This window comes from Oncorhynchus mykiss, chromosome 8, assembly GCF_057628025.1.
Source record: "Oncorhynchus mykiss isolate SJ-2025 chromosome 8, ASM5762802v1, whole genome shotgun sequence".
Classification (NCBI taxonomy): Eukaryota; Metazoa; Chordata; class Actinopteri; order Salmoniformes; family Salmonidae; genus Oncorhynchus; species Oncorhynchus mykiss.
In genome coordinates this window covers 52,939,459-52,950,375 of record NC_143029.1, presented here as the reverse complement: position 1 = coordinate 52,950,375, position 10,917 = coordinate 52,939,459, and positions in this window count along the sequence as shown.

Sequence of the window (10,917 nt, the reverse complement as noted above, 5' to 3'; positions counted from 1 at the left end):
CATACACCACCAATACGTTGAGCTTCACACACAGTTAGTCAACGAAATCTGTATCGAAAGATAGTTCATCTATATTTGATAAATCTTTCCAACACTCCCGGCCTCGATAATCACCAAGCCTTGGTGTGAAAGAGCAAAATATTCAGATTTGATGATTCCATATGTACACATTTTTACCTTGTCAGCTCAGGGATTTGATCTTGCAACCTTTCAGTTACAAGTCCACCACTCTAACCACTAGACTACCTGCCAATAACACAATAGAAAAATCTATGTACAGTGTGCGCAAATGTAGAAGAGTAGGGAGTTGAGGCAATTGTCACGCCCTGACCATAGAGAGCCTTCGGGGTTCTCTATGGTGTTGTAGGTCAGGGCGTGACTAGGGGGTGTTCTAGTCGATGACATTTCTATGTTTGGGTTTGAGTGTGGTTCCCAATTAGAGGCAGCTGATTATCGTTGTATCTAATTGGGGATCATACTTAAGGTGTCCCTATTCCCACCTGCATTTGTGGGATATTGTTTTGTGTATGTGCTTGCTGCACAACGTAGAGCACGTTTCATTGTTTGTTTATTGTTTTGTTGGAAGTTTCACTGTAAATAAAGATGTGGAACTCTAATCACGCTGCGCCTTGGTCCGTCCATTCTAACAACTGTGACAGCAACAAATAGGCCATAGAGGTGAAATAATTACAATTTAGCATGAACACTGGAGTGATAGATGTGCAGATGATGATGTGCAAGTAGAGATACTGGGGTGCAAAAGAGCAAGAAGATAAATAACAACATGGGGTTGAGGTAGTTGGGTGTGCTATTTGCAGATTGGCTGTGTACAGGCACAGTAAGCTGCTCTGGCAGCTGATGCTTAAAGTTAGAGAGGGAGATATAAGTCTCCAGCTTCAGTGATTTTTACAATTCGTTCCAGTCATTGGCAGCAGATAACTGCAAGGAAAGGCGGCCAAATGAAATGTTGGCTTTGGGAATGACCAGTGAAATATACAATGGATCACAGTGTATTAATGTGTCCATATGAGGCTGGTGCTCTCGCCTTAGTAGAATTTTAACTTTTAGATTTTTTTATAACTTTGCTTCAGATTTTTATGATTAACCATGCTACAATGATTTTGAGAAAAGAGAACGTTATTATTGAAATGCAACTGTTCCATGAAAATGTGCATAAAAAAATAATCATAACTGGCACGCAGATCGGTAGAAATGGCAGGATAAATTGTACGTTTCCACAAACTTGAAACTCACAAGCTTCTTATGGTCTTTACTATTAGCCTACTATTACACCCATTTAACACGCGGGCGCACACAGGAGGTCCCATGAAAAAAACGTGCCCAAAAGACCCGTCCAACTGATTTGTTTTGGCACCTGCCCTGGATGTCTGTCATTACCACTCAGGTTGATAGGTTTGCACATTAATGGAGCAGGGCTTTTAATCATACCATATTTGAACAGGGTTTGAACCCAATCAGCATATGTTTTTTGTAAACATATGTTTTATATAATTAATGGATTCTAATGGAACCTTTATGGTGCTATAAATAACCATTTCCTAAGGTTCTATAAAGATCCATTGATATAAGGTTCTATAAAGAACCATTGATAAAACAAGGCCAAATTGATATGGCATTGGCTAAAATGATTGACACCGATTTCCAGACATTTTCGATCGTGGAGGACAGAGGTTTAAGAAATTATAGCAATAGTCTAAATCCAATGTACACCATTCCAAGCAGGAAAACCCTTTCAAAATCACTTATGCCACAACTATATGAGAGCACACAGGCTTCAGTGAGGGAAAGAGTCCAAAAAGCTACTGCAGTTTGCCTTACTGCTGGACTGCTGGACATCAAGGGTAACCACTTCTTACATGTCGGTTACATGTCACTTCATTGAAGATGGTTTGATGTCTAGCTGTCTTCTGGACTGCTTTGAGTTCAGCAACAGACACACCACAGAGAACCTGGCAGAGGAACTGTTGAGCCTGGTCAGAGAATGGCAAGTAGATGGAAAAGTGGTCTGTTGTGTTAGCGACCATGCAGCTAACATAACCAAAGCCATGAACATTTTAAAATGGACCCATCATCCATGTCTTGCCCACACAATCAACCTGATTGTAAGAGATGCTCTGAAGGTGATGAAGCCCACTGTGGAAAAAGTGAAAGCAGCTGTGGAATACTTCCATAGGAGCACAGTAGGTGCTGAAAACTAAAGTCTACACATGCCAGATGGAGACGCCTGAGCTGAGGCCTAAACAAGACTGCACTACAAGGTGGAATTCAACTTGAACCGCTTACTAAAGTCATGACAGGGAGACTCTGTATCGTGGCCACATCCGTTCCCTCTGAGAGGGTCTTCTCGAAAACGGGACAAATAATTCCTGAGAGAAGAAACCCCATCAGCCCCTCAAGTGAGGCAGCTTGCATTTCTGAATGCAAATCTCTCATAAAAACAAAATATGGTCAACATTGCGGTGTGCTGCTGGTTATAACATGGCAATAAAGAAGAGACAGAAAAGAGGGACCAGTTTAATGTTTTAAGTGGGATGCTGCAGTTTTGCACATTGTTATTTATTTTTCTTTGACATGGTGCAATATTCTATTATTATGTTGTTCAGATTGTATTTGTTTTGAATTGTTACATTATTATGCACTTTGTTTATATACATTAAAGTTATAATTTAAATGGACATATAATAGTATCTTTCTTTTTTACATTTATTTCAATTTGTGGGATGCTGCAATTTTGCAAATTATTATGTATTTTTCTTTGATATGGTGCAATATTCTATTATGCTGTTCAGATTCTATTCATTTTGAATGGTTAGATTTATATGCACTTTGTTAATATACATTACAGATATACTTTAAATGAAAATGTTTAATTCGTAACAAACCAATGCATTTCTATATACATTGTGGTTAAGGTAGAGTAGGATTTCTTTTAATAATTTAATTAGAATTGTATTACACCAATCATAGTCAAACTATCGCAAACTGTTTGACTTGAAAAAATACAAAACATGTTTTTTTAAAGAGCCATTTGGGAGCCAAAAGAGACGGCTCTTTTTTGTTACGTGTTAGTTGTTGACGCGCCAGATTGGTTTGTTTTTTTCTGTGGTATTTCACAAAGATGTTTATTGTTAAACATAATTATTGTGACTGTTTTGTGCGTTTTGCACTTTTGTCTCAATAAAGTGTGCACTTGTTTCACAAAATCACAGAATCTTACACCTACCATGGAGTCAGCAGGAGCAGGTACCCCGATCAGAGGAGTTGAGGAACGCGTCCAGGAACACGCGGCAATGCTACATCATCTCGGTGCCATGATGGATCGCGTTGTCCAGACCATGGACCGCTGGGAGAGACAGGAAGTCTCTACCCATCCCATCCCGATCCAGTATGATGGGACGGCCGCACAGTGCCAGGGGTTCCTTTTACAACTGGACCTATACCTGGCCACCATTCACAAAGCTCCTTCAGGAAGGGAGAGAGTATCCGCCCTCGTCTCATGCCTCTCGGGGAGAGCTCTGGAGTGGGCAAACACCGTGTGGGGAGAGGAAGACGTGGCGTTAGACCACTTTGAGGAGTTCACCCGCCGCTTCCGGGCCATCTTTGACCATCCGCCCGAAGGTAGAGCTGCAGGGGAACGACTCTTCCATTTGAGGCAGGGGATGAGGAGCGCACAGGATTTCATGCTGGAGTTCCAGACCTTGGCAGCCGGAGCAGGATGGAACGACAGGGCCCTCATCGACCAGTATCGATGCAGCCAATATGAGGACATCTGACGGGAGTTGAACTGCAGGGATGCCACCATCACCTTTGACCAACTGGTGGATCTGTCCATCCGGTTGGATAACCTGCTGATCATCCGTGGACGTCCTGAGGGGGCTCTGTCGGGTTCCATCTCCCAGCACTCCCATGGAGTTGGGAGGGGCTGCGCATAGGAAGGCTGGAGGAGGGGCCTTCACGTGCACCATCAGTGGCCGCAGAGGGCATACTGCCGGTCGGTGCCGGGTTGGTCCCTCTGGGAGTCGAGGCAGCAGGCAGGGTACTCTGGCGTCACCCCAGGTGAGTCTGCACCACTCTCATCCAGAGTCCTCTGTTGTCCACCTGTTTGTACCTGTTTGTTTCCCTGAGTTCTCCCCGCATTCCCAGCATAAGGCGCTTGTCGATTCAGGCGCAGCTGGGAATTTTATCGACAGAGCGTTAGGGATCCCCATTATTCCTGTGGATAGACCTTTCCCGGTTCACGCTCTGGATAGTCGACCATTAGGGTCCAGGCTAATCAGGGAGGCCACCATCTCCCTGGCCATGGAGACCTAGGGGGGTCACAAGGAGAGAATCAGTCTCTTTCTCATTGACTCTCCTGCGTTTCCCGTGGTACTAGGTCTTCCCTGGTTGGCTCGTCATAACCCCACCTTCCTGGCAACAGAGGGCTCTCACAGGGTGGTCGCGAGAGTGCTCAGGAAGGTGTGTAGGGGTTTCCGTTGGTGCTACCACGGTGGAAAGTCAAGACCAGGTCTCCACCATGCGCCATCCCCCATAATATGTCGATTTGGCTCTCGCCTTCTGTAAAATTAAGACGACCCAATTACCACCCCATCGACGGTGGGATTGTGTGACAAATCTCCTGGTAGACGCTGCACTTCCCAGGAGTCATGTGTATCCCCTGGCACAAGTGGAGACGGTGGCTATGGAGACATGTCTCCGAATCCCTGCTTCAGGGGTACATTTGGTCCTCCCACCTCCTCAAGTTTATTTTTTGTGAAGAAAAAGGATGGAGGTCTGCGCCTGTGCATTGACTATAGAGGTCTCAATCAAATCACGGTGAGGTACAGTTACCCGCTAGCTACCTGTTATCGCCATGGCGATTGAGTCACTGCACAGGGCGCGCTTCTTCACTAAACTGGATCTCAGGAGTGCGTACAATCTGGTGCGTATCCGGGAGGGAGACGAGTGGAAGACGGCGTTTAGTACCACCTCAGGGCATTATGAGTACCTCGTCATGCCGTACGGGTTTATGAATGCTCCATCAGTCTTCCAATCCTTCGTAGACGAGATTTTCAGGGACCTGCACGGGCAGGGTGTAGTGGTGTATATCGATGACATTCTGATATACTCAGCTACACGCTACACAGTGGTCAGTGGTCGGTTGCATGTGTCCTTGGTGCGCAAGGTACTTGGACGACTGTTGGAGCATGACCTGTACGTCAAGGCTGAGAAATGCCTGTTCTTTCAGCAGGCCGTCTCCTTCCTAGGGTATCGCATTTCCACATCAGGGGTGGAGATGGAGAGTGACCGCATAGCAGCCGTGCGTCATTGGCCGCGATTCTTAGGGTTTGCCAATTACTACCAGAGATTTATCCGGGGTTTTGGCCAGGTGGCTGCTCCCATTACCTCACTGCTGAAGGGGGGTCCTGTACGTCTGCAGTGGTCGGTTGAGGCGGACAGGGCTTTTGGGCAGCTAAGAGCTCTGTTTACCTCGGCTCCCATGCTGTCCCATCCGGATCCCTCTTTGGCATTCATAGTGGGGGTGGACGCGTCAGAGGTTGGGATCTCTCGGCGCTCGAGCACGCCACCGAAGCTCCGCCCCTGTTTTTTATTCTCCAAGAAGCTCAGCCCGGCGGAAAGGAATTATGATGTGGGGGACCGGGAGCTGTTGGCTGTGGTTAAGGCTTTGAAGGCGTGGAGACATTGGCTTGAGGGGGCTAAACACCCTTTCCTCATCTGGACTGACCACCGCAACCTGGAGTACATCCGGGAAGCTAGGAGACTGAATCCTCGTCAGGCAAGTTGGGCCTTGCTCAATCTCAAAGGTTCTTTGTAGATCCTTTTTCCTTCTGGTTATCCATATAATATTGTTACAATTCTTTATGTTTTATTTTTATGTTAATTGACAAGTTGAATTAGATGTTCCAGCTCTGGTGAAGAAAGCGTTGGGTAAATTAAAATCGCCGGAGATCACAAGAAGTGGGCTTGTTTTGATTTCTTGTGTTTCTGACAATCAGAAAAAGGCTGTTGGATCTCACTCAAGGTCACCTATTAAAGGAGTAATTTCTGGTGTTTCGTAAGAAGTTGACATTGAAATGTTAAAATACATTTCTGGAGTGATTGATGTACGCTGGAAGAATCATGTGGTTAATGGCAGGAAAGAGAAGAGATTGTCTGTCTTTGTGGGTTTTTTTTATGTGGAGTGCAGCTGGGATATGTGTACTATCCAGTCAGGGCCTTCGTATCCAGACCTTTGCAGTGTAAGCGATGTCAAATGTTTAGACATGTAGAAAGTGTCTGCAGATGGAAGGAGCTGATAAATGGGACGTGTGGGGAAAATCCCTGTGATGGAGACTGTTTAGGAAATCCTGGACGGTAAAGGACCCTGGGGAATATCGCCATCCCAAGGAGGAGCTGGAGGCAGCAAAGGCGTAACGGCATTGTTACGAGGGAACACGGCTAGCAAGGAAGCCCAAGAGGCAGCCCCAATGATTTTTTGGGGGGGAGCACACGGGGAGATTGGCAGAGTCGGGTTATAGACCTGAGCCAACTCCCCGTGCTTACCGTGGCGAGCGTTGTACTGGTCAGGCACCGTGTTATGCGGTGGAGCGCACGGTGTCTCCAGTGCTTGTTCATAGCCCGGTGCACTACATCCAGCTCGGGCCGGGCTAGGGTGAGCATCCAGCCAGGACAGATGGTGCCGGTTCAGCGCGCCTTGTCTCCAGTGTGTCTCTTCGGCCCAGGATATCCTGCGCCGGCTCTGCGCACTGTGTCTCCGGTACGTCTGCACAGCCCGCATTTGCAGGGCGAAGATAACCACCCAGCCAGGACAGGTGCCTTGACTGGAGAACGTCGTGGGAGGCTTCGTGCCATGGGAGGCACCTCCAGTGCGCCTCCACGGCCCAGTGTATCCGGTGCCTCGGCCAAGGACAAAGCGTCCTGTATGTCTCCCCAGCCTGGTGAGTCCTGTGCCTGCTCCCAGAGCCAGGCCTCCTGTGTGTCTCTCCACTCCAGTGAGGATCCATGGCAAGAAGCCTCCAGTGATGACCCATGGCACGAAGCGTCCAGTAATGATCCATGGCACAAAGCCTCCAGTGATGATCCATGGCACGAAGGCTCCTGTGATGATCCATGGCACTAAGCCTCCAGTGATGATCCAGGGCACAAAACCTCCAGTGAGGAGTCATGGCACGAAGCCTCCCACGACGTTCTCCAGTCCGGAGTCTCCAGCGACATTCTCCATTCCGGGGCCCGCAACGAGGGTGCCCAGTCTGAGATATGGCTTTTTCTTTGCAACTCTGCCTAGAAGGCCAGCATCCCGGAGTCTCCTCTTCAGTAATAACAAGTTGCATAGACTCACTCTGTGTGCAATAATAGTTTAACATGATTTTTGAATGACTACCTGTCACGCCCTGACCTTAGAGAGCCATTTTATTTCTCTATTTGGTTAGGTCAGGGTGTGATGTGGGGTGGGCATTCTATGATTTCGTATTTCTATGTTTTGGCCGGGTATGGTTCTCAATCATGGACAGCAGTCTATCGTTGTCTCTGATTGGGAACCATACTTAGGTAGCCCTTTCCCCTCCTTTCAGTGTGGGAGGTTAACTTTGTTTGTGGCACATAGTCCTTAAACTTCACGGTTGTTTTTGTATTGTTTTTTGTCGGCGTCATTTCTAATAAAGGGAATATGTACGCTCACCACGCTGCACCTTGGTCCACTTCCTTTGACGTCTGTGACACTACCTCACCTCTGTAGCCCACACATACAATTATCTGGAAGGTTCCTCAGTAGAGCAGTGAATTTCAAACACAGATTAGTAGATGGGTAAAAAAATAAGCAGACATTGAATTAACTTACATTTTGGATGGTGCATCAATACACCCAGTCACTACAAAGACACAGGCGTCCATCCTAACTCAGTTGCTGGAGAGGAAGGAAACCGCTCAATGATTTCACCAGTAGGCCAATGGTGACTTTCAAACAATTACAGAGTTTAATGGCTGTGGAGAAACCTGAGGATGTATCAACAACGTTGTAGTTACTCCACAATACTAACCTAATTGACAGAGTGAAAAGAAGGAAGCCTGAACAGAATATAAATATTCCAAAACATGCATCATGTTTGCAACCACTCACTAAAGTTATACTGCAAAAACTGTCCTGAATACAAAGTGTTATGTTTGCGGCAAATCCAATACAACACATTACTGAGCACCACTCTCCATATTTTCAAGCATAGGGGTGGCTGCATCATGTTATGGATATCAAATCAAATGTCAAATCAAATCAGATATATTAATAAAGCCCTTTTTACATCAGCAGATGTCACAAAGTTCTATGCAGAAACCCAGCCTAAAAGCCCAAACAGCAAGCAATGCAGATGTAGGAGCACGGTGGCTAGGAAAAACTCCCTACAAAGGTAGGAACCTAGGAAGAAACCTAGAGAGGAACCAGGCTCTGAAGGGTGGCCAGTCTTCTTCTGGCTGTGCCGGGTGGAGATTATAAGAGTACATGGCCAATAAGGCCTGATTGTTCTTAAAGATGTCCAAATGTTCATAGATGACCAGCAGAGGCAAATAATCACAGTGGTTGTAGAGGGTGCAACAGATCAGTACCTCAGGAGTAAATGTCAGTTGGCTTTTCATAGCCGAGCATTCAGAGGTCGAGACAGCAGGTGCATTAGAGAGAGAGAGAGAGAGAGAGAGTCGACCAGACAAGACAGGACAGGATAATTACACCAGATAAACAGACTGACCCTAGCCCCCCGGCACATAGACTAATGCAGCATAGATACTGGAGGCTGAGACGGGGGGGGGTCGGGGGACACTGTGGCCCCGTCCGACGATGCCCCCAGACAGGGCCAAACAGGCAGGAAATAACCCTACCCACTTTGCCAAAGCACAGCCCCCACGCCACTAAAGGGATATCAATATCAACAGACCACAAACTTCCTACCTTGAGACAATCCCGAGTACCAACTATGAACAGGTTTCATCCAAATATCGAATTAGATGATAAACACGATTTTCACTGTTCATGACTTTTGTATTTAGCAACCAGAGAAATATGTCTTAATCCGGTTGTAATCTAGTTATCTAACTAGATAACAACCAAAATATGAGGTGTATCCACTTATGTCTTGACCTCGGCATGAAAAATACATCTTTACCTGGTTATAACCAACTTCACAACCAGAAAATGACGGCAATAAGAGGTTTGCGTGTCATATGTTTACCGCTTGGTTACTTGTGCAGGTTAGAAAAGCCCCACATACAGAACTAGAAGAATCAGACCCTAATTCAAATCATGGCAGATAATGGAATTTCTGCACTGGGTTTCAGAAGTGAGTTTCAAAGACTTTAAAATGAAGGGTCAAAAGCTCTGCAAAAAGACTGTTGGGGCTAATGCATCTAAAACAAACACTGAGGACTAACGGAAAACTGCCTCTACTGATGTAGGAATTTCATTTTTTTATCTGATTTTTCCACTCAGTCCAGGTGTTCTTGAGATCAGATTCAATAACCACCAGCCAACCATAACGGCCCTGCAATTACTACAAAGTGTATTGGACAGCAATAAACAAACAAACTGTCTGTGTGAATAGCCAATCCACTGTAAATGTGGGACCTTGAACATGTGAAGAGACATTTTTGTTGGTGCTTTTGCCCAACATCTTTCCTCCCTGCCCTTGCCTCTCTCTCTCATAATGTGTAAAATCAAACACAAATCTGACCCAATCAGGACTCTGGCCTAAAGCACTGTATAGGGCCGGAAAGCTATAGGAGAAGAACATAATATATGTCCAGGACATTGAGTATCCTTTAGAGACGAAACGGCAGAAAAGTACAAAAACGGCAAAAAAAAAAAAAAAAAACACCTCGAGGAGTTTGGAAATGGATGTTTATAACACAGTCAAATCTGTGTACTTTTTTATCGCATATGCACATCTTGGGAGTGATTCTTCTTGGCAAAGTATTTGTACTTTGTGCTTCTTTATGTACAAGTACTTCACACAGCAAACCTTTAAAATCCTTTAGAGTGTATTTGACACACAGTAATATAATAAAAAATCCCCGTCAATTTAAGCCAGAGAGAGATCTGTTTTTTTGTTGCATGGGCTGGGTCTCAATCCACCGCATCCGCCTATATCGGCCTTCCGCATCTGTGGTGGAAGGTGGCCGAGTTACAATGGTGTTTGTCAGATCATGAGACATCTCAAAAATGGGTCTTCTCACTCTATGGAAAGGGGAGACTCACAAACACAATGGCGTTCTCCGTTTTGCTCTATGACCCCAACGAGTGTCACGGGACTCAACCGAAGGTAACCCATGGTAACATTGTGCGAACAATAATAAGGGGTTAATTACAAATATTTCCTGAGCATTCTTATATCTCCTAGTCATAGACCTTACTCAATTCAATTACATTTGCTTTATTAGCTTACTCCCTGTGATACATTGTTTTACTTTTCTGAATGTGTTATTCAATGCGTTTCTATGGCCTTTAGTAGTAAAGGCCAAATTCAATATTTTATTTAAAAAATAGTTTTTATATATATATTTTTTATACCTAAAGGGGTCCTAAAATTCTAAATCAAATAGCTAAATGACCCATGGTATGACCATCTTAAAACAATTCCATATGCTAGCTTAGTACCACCCCAACGGCTTAGACTTTTAGAGGTTAATCAATCACACCCTTTCCCTTTTTCGCCTCTCTCGGAGTAGTGTTTCCTGTTCTTAAGCCCATGCTGAGACTTCATGGGAAGCATGTGGAGCTTTAGCTATCTGTTAGATGGAAGAATAATAGGAAAATGGAAATAATATGTATGTATGAATATCTGGGGTGGGGGGGCAGGTAGCCTAGTGGTTAGAGTATTAGGCCAGTAACTGAAAGATTGCTAGATTGAATCCCAG